This window comes from Labrus mixtus, chromosome 23 (assembly GCF_963584025.1).
Source record: "Labrus mixtus chromosome 23, fLabMix1.1, whole genome shotgun sequence".
NCBI lineage: Eukaryota > Metazoa > Chordata > Actinopteri > Labriformes > Labridae > Labrus > Labrus mixtus.
In genome coordinates this window covers 8551599-8566951 of record NC_083634.1, presented here as the reverse complement: position 1 = coordinate 8566951, position 15353 = coordinate 8551599, and the positions used below count along the sequence as shown (strand labels likewise).

At 38.7% G+C, this 15353-nt stretch overlaps 1 long non-coding RNA gene across 3 annotated transcripts in view; it reads right to left on the bottom strand.

Annotated features, from left to right (window-relative positions):
- LOC132958995 (uncharacterized) overlaps window positions 1–9403 on the bottom strand; it is a 110132-nt gene extending 100729 nt beyond the window's left edge. For all 3 annotated transcript variants that reach the window (XR_009666855.1, XR_009666856.1, XR_009666854.1), the window contains exons 1-2: window positions 9294–9403; window positions 6192–6250 (exon numbers count right to left, since the gene is read on the bottom strand). This is a non-coding gene — a long non-coding RNA (uncharacterized LOC132958995). The remainder of the gene's footprint in view (window positions 1–6191; window positions 6251–9293) is intronic.
- Window positions 9404–15353: the final 5950 nt, after the last annotated feature.

The window sequence follows — 15353 nt, the reverse complement described above, 5'->3', positions numbered from 1 at the left end:
GTAATGTGGGTTCAGCTTCAGGAATGCATGTTAATGTGTGTGAGGCAAAAGCTGTGATTCATGATCTGCTTACTACGACCAGACTTGAATATCTTCACGACTATTTGATACACATCTACACAGTTACATGTAGCTGTGGAATTTGCAAATTCATCGTCCCCAGAGGATCAATTAAAAGAACTTAAGTGACTCTTTGACTTTTCCACAAATGGTGACATTAGTAGGTTAAACCTGTCACTTCAGTATGACAGAATACTTGTCAACACAACGACAGAATTAAATGAAACGCAGACCCTACATACAATAGGGTTGGTCAAGGTACATTAGCTCGGATGTGTCGATACTTGCAGAGAATGTGATTAAAATGGATGCTTGTCTGGACAGCTGATGCATTTAAATGTCTCCAAATAGGACACCGTTGGATCCTGAGACACTGATGCACATCAAGACAATGGGTTTATCAAGGAGAACTTGATGGGACTTTTCCCCAAAGGTGACGTCATTACTGTTGGGTCCCCCACACACATTGATGGAATTTTTAAACATAAAAGTACGACCAGACCAAATTAATCAAATTCAGAATCTGATAACACAGAGTAACTTAAATCACTGTTTCAATCAAAGCTATTTTCAAGAGATGGTTGCCGTGTCTCAGTTTGGAGGGCTTTCGAATGATAAATAGCCCATCTGTAAAGAGACTGTCTGGTATGTGTAGGATTCCATTTTTGCATCACCAGATGCCTCTGCCCTTACTCTTTTGTTTCTAAGCACCGCCCCTTTCTTCAAGCAACCCCAACAACCCTAGCAAACATAACTAACCCAATAAAATGTAACCTATTATGAGAATTTGAAGTTTCAAGGCCTCATAGTTGTCCAACATAGTTGTTGGTAGTTATTTGATTTTTTTTTAAACCAATTTCTTAAATATAAAATTGTATTACTCGGCAACTTCAGAGTCTGCCACCTCATTCAAATTGCCGTTCAATGAATCTCAGGATATGCTGGCCCACAAAGGAAGAACAGGGTGGATCCTTCGTTGGCGGGGAAAGAAGGTTGCATTTGTTGACTGCACTCAAAGGAGCTAGAAATGGGATATCCTTCGATATGCAGCTGTGATGTAACAGGTCTTCAAATGCACCTTCTAAACTGGGAAGTAGCCTTTGTATGATTGGTAAAAGTGCTTTAATGCCGGTGTGCAAAAGTAACATGCATCACTTGATGCTTCTGCAGCATTACCAATTGTAGCCATTATGCCAAAGTTATCTCCAATGCTGGAGCCTTGATCAAGGTTTCAGTGTTTGGATTGTCAAGCAGTAACTGCTGGAAAAGAACCAAAAAAAGCCAACGCAGAGTACCCAAACCTACAATTCTCCAAGGGCCCACTTGATTCTGGCTCCAATCAACAGCAGAATTAAACATGTTTACGACCAGGTGATAAAAAAATGACTCACTCTTGAATTACTGTATTCCTGATAACTGTAGGAGTAGGGACTTTGTAAATCACAGTGGTTACATTTATAGCTGGCTTTAAGTTATGCATAATGGGAGGGGTGGCATCTTTTAGTGAAAGGAATTTTTAGCTAGCTGGTATACTTAAAAAGGTGAGTGCTGCTAGCTCGTGTCACCTCAGCACCATATTGGTGAATATATTTTGATAAATTCAAGTGCAGAAGACAAAAAGCAAGTTATTTTTGTCTGCATTGGGCCATATTCTGTCATCTACACACTTAATATCAATATAATACTCAATATCTAGGCTTTAAATGTTGCTTTGATCATGTGAACAGAAATGAACAGTGTTAGACCATTTGTCAAATAACAATTAAACATGCTACATTTTAGGAAAGCCTTTCCTGAAATCAGATACTTAACATTCAGTTATTCGCAACAGCTCAGCTGGATCTGCCATTTTAAAAAAACGTGCCAGAACGCTGAGGCTTAGGTGTAAATAGGGATGCTACATACATTTACTTTTTCAGGGCAAATCAATTTATAGGCTATCTTCCATCCAATAATTGTATTTATCTTGTGCGTTATAACCATTACTGCCTCATTGCTTTCGACTTTTGGTCTTTTATTCTATACACTAGGGTCTCCTTTAAAAAAAAAAGAACAGGAACACTCAGACTCAAGTCAATCTTGCAACAAGCTGACTTCCACGGAAATTATAGGTTTCTAGCTCTGTGTCACATAAATGACTGGTATTATTGACTGGTATTATGGTGATGGTAGGGAATAAACAGGGATGGTGGCGGCGAAATGGGCGGTGAAGCCGGTGGGAGGAAGATGCTTGGGTAAAGAATCAGTACGGAGGCTTGACCTCTTTTTCTATTGACTGTCAGCAGGTTGGATAGAAAAGACATTCACAAGGAGGCAGCTGGTCATTCAGACAGTCCTGTATATACCCCTATAACATCCACCCCAGATTAAAAAAAGGAGGGGAGAGTATTAGCCAGGCAAATTTCCATCCTGGCAACGTGATGCTACAGATTTGGTCGTTCTGGCTTGGGAAGGTTAGCAGATGCCCTCCTCTATGTTCTACACCTCTGTATTCTCCCCTCCCTCAGCTGTTAAATCTTTTGCCTGTGGCACAGCTGGCATGCAGAGCTGACAATGAGCTTTTCATTGCTGCCATTCACCTACACACAAGCAGCAGTAATTGTTTCGCGCTTTGATTCTCGCTTTGATTGTGCATCTCCCCCGGCAAACCGCCAAGCGAAACCTAACAAAAGCAACGGCGGGCCCTGTTGTAGCCGCAGATGAATGGGTGTATACAAGGTAAATATTTCAGCGAGATGGAACAGGAACAAGAAAAAGGGGGAGGATTTCCCATTGCCAAGTGGAATCAAACAACCCAACCTCCTGTCAGTGGTCCAGCGTTTGCATGTCGTGGTGTGCAGATGTCGCACCATCTGTAGAGGGTCTTGTAGAGTCCAGGACTGCACGGGGTAGGTTAAAGGTAGCTGGTGTATGCCTTTTACTTTGGGAATTTGAAGGAAGAAAGCCCTTAAAGTACCTTCCTGTGCCTTTGTTTTAGAGTATTTTAAGAATCCATAGCTACAGTATCCAAGTTTGAGAAAACATACAAATTAAGAGATATTTTCCAATGTATAGGCAGGGTATGAGTGCTGCATTGAAAGTATTTCACACAGACAGAAGGCATTGCCGCAGAGAGATGACTACTTGACAGACGGTAAGAGTACAGTGAAGTGTTCAGTGTGTCCTTGAAACACGTGTCACTGTGAAACGCAATAATTGTCTACTCTGAAACACAGAAAGTGCATCTCCAGAGGGAATTGACAGCAGTGATTTATTTGCATGTCTCAAAGAGTCCTTTACTCCACACGGCTCTCATGTCAGGTGTCTCTGTCTCATCTGTCATACATCGAGATGAACACAAGAGCTCGACACTCCAATCTGTCTTTGGCAATCTCTCATGTCATATTGCGACCGTGTGAGATTATTAACTGCCATTTTTAATGCACATACGGTTTTTGAGATGGCCTAAAAGACAACAAAAAAAGAGATGTGAGAAGAAGGGATATCTGTTCATCCACTGTGGGCTCCAAATACTATGGGTATGGCTTTTAGGTTCAAGGTTGGAGATGTGATTTAAGCAACGCAACAATCGTAAAACGTATGATGTAAAAAACAAACAGGCAAATCTTAAATGGGTACTTGTCATGACTGGCAAGAATGTCTCTTTTAAAATATCCAAATATCTATTTTATAGACATTTAGTGTTTCATGACACTTATTTTAATGACTTTGGAGAGCCAATAACCTTTGCCACCTTGCCTCTGGCATTTGTAGCGTTAAATAAATCGCCTAAAAGTATTGGATGGATGGTCAAACTTTCTTTTTGTCCAGTTATTTGTGATTAAATATCAGCATAACACACAAATGCAGTAAGTCAAATCGTGTAGAGATTTCCCTTCTACCTCTGTCTCTCACCAACTCTGTGTCGTAAACTAAGTAAAGGTTTTCACAATCCAGATGAATTGAATGATAAAGACCCACTGTTGCTTTTTTACCATTTATTTTTTGACACATTAACTGTAATCACTTAGGGCCTTTTTCTTTAGTTCAACTGTTTAACTGAGTCATAAATTGTGAACACTGGCTGAATAGAAATCCTGTGATCACGACCGAGGGCTTTGAAATTTAACTTTGCAACCCAGTATATTGTTTTTAGCCCATCAAGTAATACTGCCAATAGCACTGCATTTTTTTTTCCTGAACTACTGATTGATACCATCCTGGCAGCCTTTGCTTGTCTATACCTTTTATGACACTATTATCTTCGAGGGGCTCGCGGCCTGCCTGGAGATCGGTAATTCATCACAGTGAACAACTTGTTGCCTCTAGTTTTCGGTCAAACTTATGTTATAGCTGTTGGTGCAATGCTTTTTGATAGAAAACCATCAATTCTTGAATTTCAAAAGTTTGTGCCAACTTTCAGATTTGAGCAAATGCAAGCTTAAATAATAAGTTTACGCCTCAATCGACACATTTCTTACAATTCCAACAAACGTCACCAATTACAGCCAAGCTTTGTATTGATTGTACAGATGTTCTTTTTCAATAGATAATACAGGTGGGATTAAAAAAGAGGCTTTCAATATTATGACTAAAATATACATCACTTACTCACTAAAATGAGTTCTTTTATTTAGTGTGGTTTCACACTTGGAGCCCGGATCCGAGTATACTTGACCCCAAAGTCCGGATCATTTGATCAGTGTGAACACAAACGTACAGTACCTGGGTACCGTGCCCGAGTCCCCTTGAAGAGGTGGTCAATTCATGCGCACTCGAGTACGGTCCGGGGGAGATATGAACGCAACTATGCCCAAACAAGGAAGTGGACCGCTATATGACGTCATTCTAAACAGCTCCTGTCGCTTCAGGAATCAATGGATCCCGACAGCACAGGCCTGTTTCGTCCTCTGAGCTGCTCGATAGATGTGGATGTAGGAAGAGGGTTGTTGTATAACAATACCATCCACGGTTAGCAGGATGGACTCAGCCCGTGAGTGGTTGCTATGGTTCTTTCTACTTCTTTCTGCTGTTCGGCAGATATGCAGACTAACTATCTGCATACTGCAACCTGCTGTATTGGACTGTGTACATACACAAGTGTGCTTGGGAATGGAACAATGTTACTAATGTGAACACAGACCAGCGATGGAGAGGGGAGGGAATCGCTCTCGACACAGTATGAAACAATTGTGCCTAATGTGAAAACACCTTTAGAAACATTTGCTACACAGTTCAGTGTAGTCCATCTACAAATTTAACAACAATTTTGTCTACTGCACTATAACTCATAATTGTTCACATTTACAATCCATTATTTCCCTTTTTTCCAACCATTTGTCAGCTCCTTTTACAATGATTTTTCAGATTTTTACAATGTACAAAATAGCAATCGCTATCCATTTGGAACAATCCATCAGCATCTACAAATTCTTCCTTGGAAAATTGCATTTAATATAATGAGAAGACATTGTAAGTCAATTGAAGATATTAGGACATAAACAGTATTAGGCGATAATTTTAGCAAAAATTCCCAAATTGTCTGTTTAGCAAAAGGTGAATATTTTTGTATTTCATTTGAAACAAAGCGGTTAAAGACTTGATTTGGAGAATGTCCTAACATTTCATCAAGCAAACTCTACATGGAAGGCAAAGGCGACAAACCAGTCATAGATAGGGAAACCGTTTTTCATACTTGTAATTATGTTAAGTATACATGGTTTGAAGTACATCTGAAACTGCCAGTGATTTTTCTCTTCTAATTACATTGTAGAGTTGTAAAGTGACAATAAAGGCTTTCAATTTTAATTTCTCTGAATATCAACTTAAATAACAAAGAAGGACCAGTTACTCACATTAACTGTAAAGAGCAGAAATAAAACCTTAGTTTTGAACTCAAATCTCCCAGACAGATCCACCAGAATTGAAGATAAATGTATGTAATGGCTATAATTAGTATTTTTTTCTAAATGGCCAATCTGAAACTCTGAAGAAAAAAAAATCAATGAACTGTTGATTCATACACAGCTGCGATTTACATATCATGATTTCCATTAGTCTCGAGCCTATGTTTGCCCCCATGTTTCAGATGGACTGGAAGCAGCACTCCTTATAAAGGTTATAACAATAGCCGATCGTAGAGGGCTAATTACCTGCAGGGGAGGACGTCCTCTTATCAAGCCATGGTGTGCTTATCTCCCACCCGAGGTCCCTGCAAAAAAAAAAAAAAGAAACAAGAAAAAAACGTCAAACATTGTAGTAATGAAGCAATAACAAGCGACTGTGGGTTGATGTTTTTTTCCTAAGCATGTCACCATGGTAACAGCAATTGGGAATCACAGGCGAAAGACACGGCATTAAATTGCATTAACGAGAGGGGACAGAAGCGCGCTTGTACAAGATGTTGAGCACATTGTGATCGGTACATGCTGACAATGGCACACCGTGTGCTTTTCAGGAGGGCGAACAATATGAGATGTTGACGTCAAGTTAAGTTATTAAGGTAAAGTGAAATTCAGCTCTCCATGTCACTGCATGTGTATACAGGGTATCACTTGTATCAGAGAGGAGTATGAAGTTTGCTTTAAAGCTCCTGTGAGGAGTTTTTAAATCGGCTTTGAAACAGACTGAAATTAATACCAAGGCCTCTATATGACCTACAAAAGAAAATAGGACCATCATGACATGATATATCAATCTTATTCAGTGGGTTTTAATGCAGGTAAACACTGCTGTTTGGGTAGACGACAGACAAAATAACAGACTTTTTTTTATTTTTTTTTACAGTTTCCATAGCAGAAATTCAGAGTGAGTAAAGGAGTTTGAATGCTAAAACAGAGGAAGATTATGTCAGGAAACATTACCTACACATGTACAGGATCAAGCTCAGCAAAGAGCTAAGATATTCTGCTTTGTCCACAGGGGGCGCCAAAGTTGACACAAGCCACGTTTCCTGACAGGAGCATTAAGAAGTTAATTAGGTCACTTTTTAGTTAAAAATCAATCATGTTGCATCAGTTTTGTGGATAAAAACAATTCATAAAGGTTATAAAAAAGCATACTGCTTCCAAATGATTTTGTTCATGATAAACATTGAGTAGTTTGTACTTTGGTAAATAAAATACTGCTTCCATATGTTTTTTCTCAAAGTGAAAGTTTGTTCAATTTCAATTTCAAAGTAGTTTTTATTCCCATTATGTTTTTAGAGAGGTATTATAAATAGGGGTACACGGACGCCTAGCGTTTATGTTGCGTGCCCAATGTACAGAGGCTATAGTCCTCGGTTCAAATCCAACCTTGTCACTTCGCTGCATGTCATCCCCTAATCTTTCCTCCCAACATTTTCTGTCTCTCTTCAGCTGTCCTATCCAATAAAGGCAGAAATTGGTAACTAAAAAAATAAAATAAAATGAATAAAATACAGCATTCAAATGATTTTTTATTGAAGTTCAATGTGTTTGAATCATATTTGATGTCAGTACTTATCTTGATTAAAGCTTCATAAGTAGGAGAAAGTTTCAAAAGGGTAAAAGAGTAGCCTTATAAATAAATGACTTCCCTCATTATTTTTTCAAAAAAATAATTTTAGAAAGCAAAGTAATGCACAACTCCGTCAGGGAGTTTGTTAGAAAACTCATGAATCAGTTATGTCCCTTTCTTGCAAAAACATTTCACGAGGCTGTGTCTGAGAATTGGAAATATCTGTGAAATGTAAAGTCTGATCGAGTGAGTCAGTGATTGATTTACAACAGCAAGTTAATCTGTGACTCACTTTCTAGACACACATTCTGTGATTGAAGGAGAGATTTAAAGGTCTACTTCAGCAGAGGGATTTGTCCAAAATTAACAACATTGGAAAACAATTGTAAGACAGAATGCTGCTGAAAGAAAAGTCATAAATGCAGTGATGGAATTCAAAACCTGCACAGACAAATATTTCATTCCATAAAGCAGGTGTTCCCAAATCTTTTAGCCCATGACCCCCAATATAACAGGGCTAGAGAGTGGGGACCCCCATTGTCCCTGGAGGTGGTTTAAACATTCAACAGCCACGCACACTGTTAGGCCTATCCAAACACTGACATTAGGATAACACACAAAAGGCCAAACACTGTGATATTATTTTTGTAATTCATTGCAAGAAATGCTAAAAGCAGAACATATGAGCCCTTTAACTAGTTTTTGAATAGTTTTACAGTAATGGGTAATAAATGCAGTTTAAAACCATTTTTCCTCTCGACCCGACTCAGTGTCTCGCGACCACCAGGGGGTCCCAACCCCCAGTTTGGTAACCGCTTGTATGATGTCTTGAGGGTCAAAAATAAGCCTGAAAACATTGTAAAGCAGAGTTCGCACTATTTGTCCACAATTATTAGTCTTAACAAAACGGAAATTAAAAGAAAAATCACACATATTGGTTATGATTTGGTTCTCCCTCAAATACATATTAAGAAAAAGGTCAATAAAGAGGCTATGCTTTAAATTACTTTATTAGGACCAATAGGGTCAATTCTGATGCATGGAATTACCTCAGAGTGCATTAAATGAGGACAAAAATCTCCCTTTGTTAAGCCTTATAGCTCCACAAGTCCCAACCAGTGGCTGATTAGTATTCCACGATCACATTGTTGCCCGTTCAGATAAGCTCACACACTGTTTTCAACACTTTCTTATTCACCCCGGCGTCTCTCTATAGAACAAAAATTACACATCGCATATTCTTTGCCCTTGGGTTTTCCATACCAAATACAGGAATAACATAAAAGATGCTTAATGTCAAATTTCACACATCGGCAAGCTGCTCTCCAAGCGACGCCATGAATCATGTATAACTACACTTCTCCCCCAAAACTTTTACTCTTCCCTCTGTTGGCGTTTTTTTTTTACCCTCTAAGCTCAAATAAAAAGCAGACAACCTTCAACATAACCTCTCCAGCTTTTTATATTCTGTCCCAGACTATGATGTTTAACTGGTATTTACATATATACCATTGTGGGAGAATTTAAACTACAAGAGGGCAGAAAATCCCTATGCTATGTATTCAGTATGTCCATCAGTATTTTATGTGCAATGTAAATCAAGATGACCAACAACCAAGCTAGGGCTGGAGGGCCCATACAAAAGTCATAATGTCCCAAGACATTTTCATGGGCAATCCCTTAATGTCATGTAGTTTAAACAAAGAACAGAGAAGAAGAAACTAAAATATTTATTCAGACGAAAACACAGAAACGGGCAAAAAACAAAAACTTACTTTCTTTCAAAACCTTTACAAAGTCCAACAACAAAAAATCCACGAGAAGAAAAACCAGTCCTGAGGAAAATCAGCCATGAATACAGAAACAACAGAGACTGACAGAGACCTGCACAGGTGAGGAAACAAAGAGACTAAATACAGGGGGCAATCAAGCACAGGTGTGCCAGACAAGATACAGGTGAAACCGATGAAGGCAATCAAAAAGGTTAGGATTATAGACAGAAATATCCACAGGAAACAGAGAAACACGAGGATACAAATGAGAAAATAAAACAGGAAATTATAAATACAAGGAACAAACAAACTAAACAAGAGTAGATAACAACATTAATGGGAAAAGAATCAGAGAAAAATAACTTAAAGATTAGAGGAAAGTTCTGAATATATATACACAAGTTTGATACTTGACCGGTTTTTGTTGAAATATTGTATACTCCATTTTTGCCCCCAATTTTGATTGATGGATTGATTAAAATCTTTATTTCTAACTTGTATTTCTTTTAACCCAAGACCAAAAACAAACAAACCAAAAAAAGATTGGTGCATCATTGTTTTTAAGGTTGTAACTATACCAGGTGACAGCAAGCTACAGTCAAGCTAAACCAGAAAAACCCCCAAATTTAAATTTTTTAAAAGAGAAGCCCGAAGAAGTCATAAAGTTTGCATAAACTTTCAATGATTTATTAATCACTTTGCTCAAATAATTATGCAACAAAACATGTATTAACTGAAATTCATTGCCTTAAAATTAACTTATATTTCCAAATGTGTATTTTGGTCTTTAATAAGATATGACTCACTTTAAGTACTGTGGTTTGAGTTTATATTTTAAGCTACTTTTAACTATTGAAACATAGATAGACGGTCCAGATCAAATGTTTATTAGGTAAAACATGTTCAACAAAGATCATCATGGGTTTTGTCAGAGAAGGGACAGGTCACTCATGTTCAAGTCATGTCTCAAGTAGGGCCTGACCGATACAGGTTTTCAGGGCCGATACAGATTGGGGAGGGAAAAAAAAAATCAGATACCGATATATTGGCCGACATCTCTCTTAGATCTATGTTCAATCTGTAAAGATAAAAATAGATATACAATTGTATTGTGTTGATCCCTCAGTTGCAGTTACCAAATACTTGTGGAAAAGATTTAAAATGAAGACAAGATGGTCACTCAACTGTAACGTAGCTGCGCATGTATGTTCATCAGCGCTTGACACTCTGGAGGGTGATAATGCTCTCTGCTGGTGGCCACCAGAAAGAGAACTGCTAGTGTAATACAATGAAACGAAAATGAAATGCTGTTTGACTGGTGAATAAATGTAGTAATATCGGCACATTTCTGCAATTAAATTAGCCAATTCCGATAGTCACAGGATATGCCTATATCGGCCCATATTATCGGCTAGCTGGTAAATCTGTCGAGCTCTTGTATCAAGATTTTGAGGGCATCCGCACTTCCAAGTCGAGTTTCTTTATTTTAATAAACAATAATAAAGTAAAAATATACTGCCATAATAACTGTAAGAGTCTGAATACTGTATAATCACACTGGGTCCACTCTACTGACAGTTTAAAATCTAAACAAATCCCTCCTGTGGTCAATAAACCTGTAATCCCAACTCCCCTGGAATCGCCATTAATGTGTTTTTTCTCACAGTTTAATCAATCAATCAATCAATCAATTTTTATTTGTATAGCGTCAACTCATAACAAGTGTTATCTCGAGACACTTTACAAGAAGCAGGTAAAATACCTTACTCTTTGTCTGTTAACATTACAAAAAAGCAGGTAAAAGACCTTACTTATTGTTATGTTACAAAAAGCAGGTAAAATACCTTACTTATTGTTATGTTACAAAGATCCGGCCTATCCATCATGAGCACTTTAGCAAAGCAGCAAAAGTTACAGTGGTAAGAAAAAAACTGCCTTATTAAAAGGCAGAAATCTTCGGCCGGATCCCCGGCTCATGACGAAACCGCCTTCACAGGCCTAGACTGCGCCGGGCTTGGAAAGGGATAAGGGGAGAGATGGGATAAGATGCAGGAAGAGGGATAGAGAGCAACATCTTTATTATAATTATTAGTAGGAGTAATGGTAGTAGTAGTGGTCTTACATTTTTAGATACATTTGATGTACTGCATACTATACTGCTTCACTGTTCAATGCTGATCAACTACTGGCTCTACTTCATCTCTCTCCATCAAGTTCTGCAGCCTGTGTGTCTGTCTGCCTGTGAAACAGACAGGAAGGCAGTACAGTCTGATGCAACTCGGTCGGTTAATTAAACAGCAGAACCTACAATCATGATGTAAATTATATACATCTACCCTTAATGTGAAGTTACTGCAGATGCCAAATGTTCACCCTCGTCTTTTCTTATAGTTAAAACAGTTCTCCTCCTGCTGTGTCGGACGGTGCATTTCAGCAAGTGGTCGAGAGAGACAGAGGAAGAGAGCGGGGGAGTGTGGGGAAGTTACTTATGCTATTTTTTGACATCATATACGGGGCTTCTTCAAAATACTCAGGGTTTGAGGCAGTGCCTCTAGTGAATGTGGCAACCTGGGCGATGGCCTCAATCGCATATGCTTTGAGACAATGTTCCGTCGGTGGCAGCTTAAGGTGCTCGCCGTGTCATCTGTGGAGTGTGGACACTTGCGCACATGACACGGGGGCTCTGCATGGTGGGAGGGAATGACGTTCAGCTCTTAATGTGCCAGAAACACAATTAAAGAAGATTGAGCATGAGTCCGAAACCTCGAGCCAGAGTCGAGTCTGAAGTCTTTAGGGGGAAAGTCTAAGTCAAGTTTCAAGTCACATATGTGTGCAACTCTAGTGCGGCTCAAGTCAGAGTCTCCAACTCAAAATCTCTGGTTTCTGTTTCTTGTGGTCATTTGTTTCCACTTTAAACACTAAAACAGTGATATAAGAATTTATCGCAGGGCAAGTCATGGCGTTAACTTTCAGGGGCAAAAGATTAGTTTGTGTTCTCTTTGAAACTTCTTACAATATTGGAAGAGAAGTGTGCTGAAATAGTTTGCATGTGGTCCACTGTTGGATATGCTGTTCCTTTTTTTCTTCTCTCCTCCTCGCCCTGGTAAACTGAATTTCCCTTGGGACCGCGCTGTTGTATTTTTGAAAACAGTATAAAAAAAAAGGAACTTAAATCAGCACAAAGTCTCTTTCTCCTGTTTCTTATGAGTTTCAACCGTCCTTTGTTTTTCTTGCCAGTGTTCAGATGTACTTTATATAGAAATACCAAGCCATGAATCATGTCAAGTGAGATTTACTGTACATTTCTGCATTCCCTGACTTCCAAGGACCTTTTGTTTGTGTCTCTTTCTTCCTTTTCCTGTTCCTTCTCTCTCTCTCTCTCTTGCTATCTCCTCTAATATCTTTGCACCTTGTGAGGAATATAATGAGGAGAGAGAATACTTTCCTCCTCAATTGCAAAACAACTTTAATGTGCACCACTGTTAATAGCTTGTGACTGAAGAACCTGCCATTTAGTCAAAACTTTTCAGAGAGGAGGTCGGAAATTATGCACAGCCCATTTCTGGAGAGCGAGGGAGAGGAGGATGATGTGTAATAGAGGGGACAGGAAGCTATCGGCAGTGGAGAGTGTCGGTCACGGGGTGCATTGCCCTCACGACACGAGACAGAGCAAAGAAAACACAAAGCACCTAAAGTGCATCAATTTTTCAGCGTCTGACAGAACGACACGCTATTTTTCAGGTTGGCCCCAGAAAACCTGTGCACTTAGATCATCATTAGAGTGCAATTTTACAGGACTCCCTCCTTAATGGCTGCTGTACATTTTCCATTCATGTGCATAGTACATCCCTCGAGCCGGTGTGCTTGAAAAATGTACTTCAATGTATGATTAAGTGGATATTAATTTATTTATTGTCTTTATTTTCACGACTGTTTCATGCCTTGCAAATTTCCAACTGGGCCAATAAAGTTATCTTGTTTAATCTTATACTGACAATTTATACAATAACTCAAGGTAAATTACCAGATACCTCAAATAGTCAACAGTTAAATCTGTGTTCCATCTGTTCTTTTCATGTTCAATTGACAATCCAAAAAAAGCTTAAAGGAGCAATAATGATCTGACAACTAGTGTTAAAAATGGGTACTGCAGTCCACATTTAAAACATTGGAGAGAGCTCCCTAGAGATGATGTGCACGCAAGATGCCATGTTGGGGACGTGGAAGCTTCAGTGTTTAGCCAGCTCTGCGTCGGCCTTAAAACCTTTATGGGTTCTAACCTCTCTCCACTTTTTCAAAAGCATCTCCAATATTTATGCTAGTTTTACCACGTTTCTGCTGGTGGAGCTTATAAGCAAAAATGAAGAGGCTTTTTCGGTCTGGTAGAATCAGTTATATCTGAACCAGTTCACTTGCCCACTTCCATCGCTGCAACAACTGGTGGTTTGCTTTTTGCCTGGCAAACTGAGCGGTGAGGGGCAAAACGGTCATGCAGGCGGGCCTTAAAAACACCTACTTCTCAATTTAGTATTAAAAGAACAAACGATACATGTACGGATTTTGTATTTTTGACGTCTTTGTGAGGTATCTTAAATTACCGGAAACAACTATGGCAGCACTACTTTTTTTTCTTTTTTATACTTGCTAGCCTAGGAACTCTTATACAATTTGAAATGGACCCAACCATGGTGAAAACTAATTACAAAATACGTACAAAAAAGAATGTTGTGACAGTGTGGTAAAAAGTTGAATGAACACATTACACACAACATTTCAATCCATGCCAAAGTAAGTGTTGTTTAAAGTACTACACAACATTGTCTCTACCACTTTGTTCTTGAGATGCGCTTGTCAACATTTACAAAACTGCCACCTAGCTTGTTTGCTAGTTGAAAAATATGGTGTAAATTGGCAGACATGGGACTAAAGGAAATTTGCTAATCAATACAGAAAGGTCAAGACCCTAACTGCCATGCCATAATGACTACTTATTTTGGGTTTATTGTATAACAAGTGTTGCTGACAAGCTAACTGTTTACCTGCTAGCCGCCTTGCTGGGCTAGCGTTAGTGAGATACATCAGCACTTCCCCCTATTGTCAGTCCACTGTTCTGTTTATTCTTCGTGTAATTGTGTTCATTCACCACTATTTCATTAAATACAAGCCAAGTAAAAAGGGCATGCCAAGTGAGTCGGCAAATTTGTTAGTGATCAAGCTGGAAGGCTAACTTCCAAAAAGTTTACACAGATTTTCAGAGGAGGTCTTAGTGTGACTTCCCGTAGCAGTTGAGACAATCATTGTTCTTTTTGAAACACTATGTTTCGTTTCCAAGGGGGACATAAAAAAAGATATTCATCATTTATTGATTTGTTTTTTTAAATTAATATTACGCTTACAGGCAAGTTCTTAACTTTGAATAAATGGACTGTTTTGTTCCAAAATTCATCCCAACCTTTTTTTTTTTCTTTGTGTGTCTCTTCCTAAACAGTAGATCACGGGTCATTATTTCAAACCATTATAAACAAGGGCTTACCAAAGTTTTACAAAGAAGGAAGGGCATTCAACATGCTTTTTTTTTTAAACGCCTTAAGGGTGTATACAATCCAGTTGGTGATAAACAAAACAAAACTGTGTTTGATTATGATGAAGCTCCACAGGGTCCCTTTAAGCTGAGCAGCGTGGAGGAAAAATGGAACCAGGATATGAAGACAAATCCCAATGTTGCCCCACAGACATAGACAGAATAATGAAAAAAGTTATAGGATGCTTTGACATTGATTTGTTTTTTTGGATTCAGAGCTAAGAAACTCATAATTGTTCTTTGAAACAACTTCCATTAGAGTTCATGGGTTCAGCTTTAAATCTGAGTGAATGGACCCAAACCAAAACAGTGTCACCTGATGGCATCATCTGTTCAATTCTCAAAGTCCTGAACTCCAGTTTTTTGAGACAGCTGTCTGTGTTTGTAGACACTGATGATACAACCGAAGATCATGCGTTTAGTGTGGCATGAAATCTATCCTTGGGTGTTCTCCTTTTAAGAGTCGACTTCTATCAGTTTCT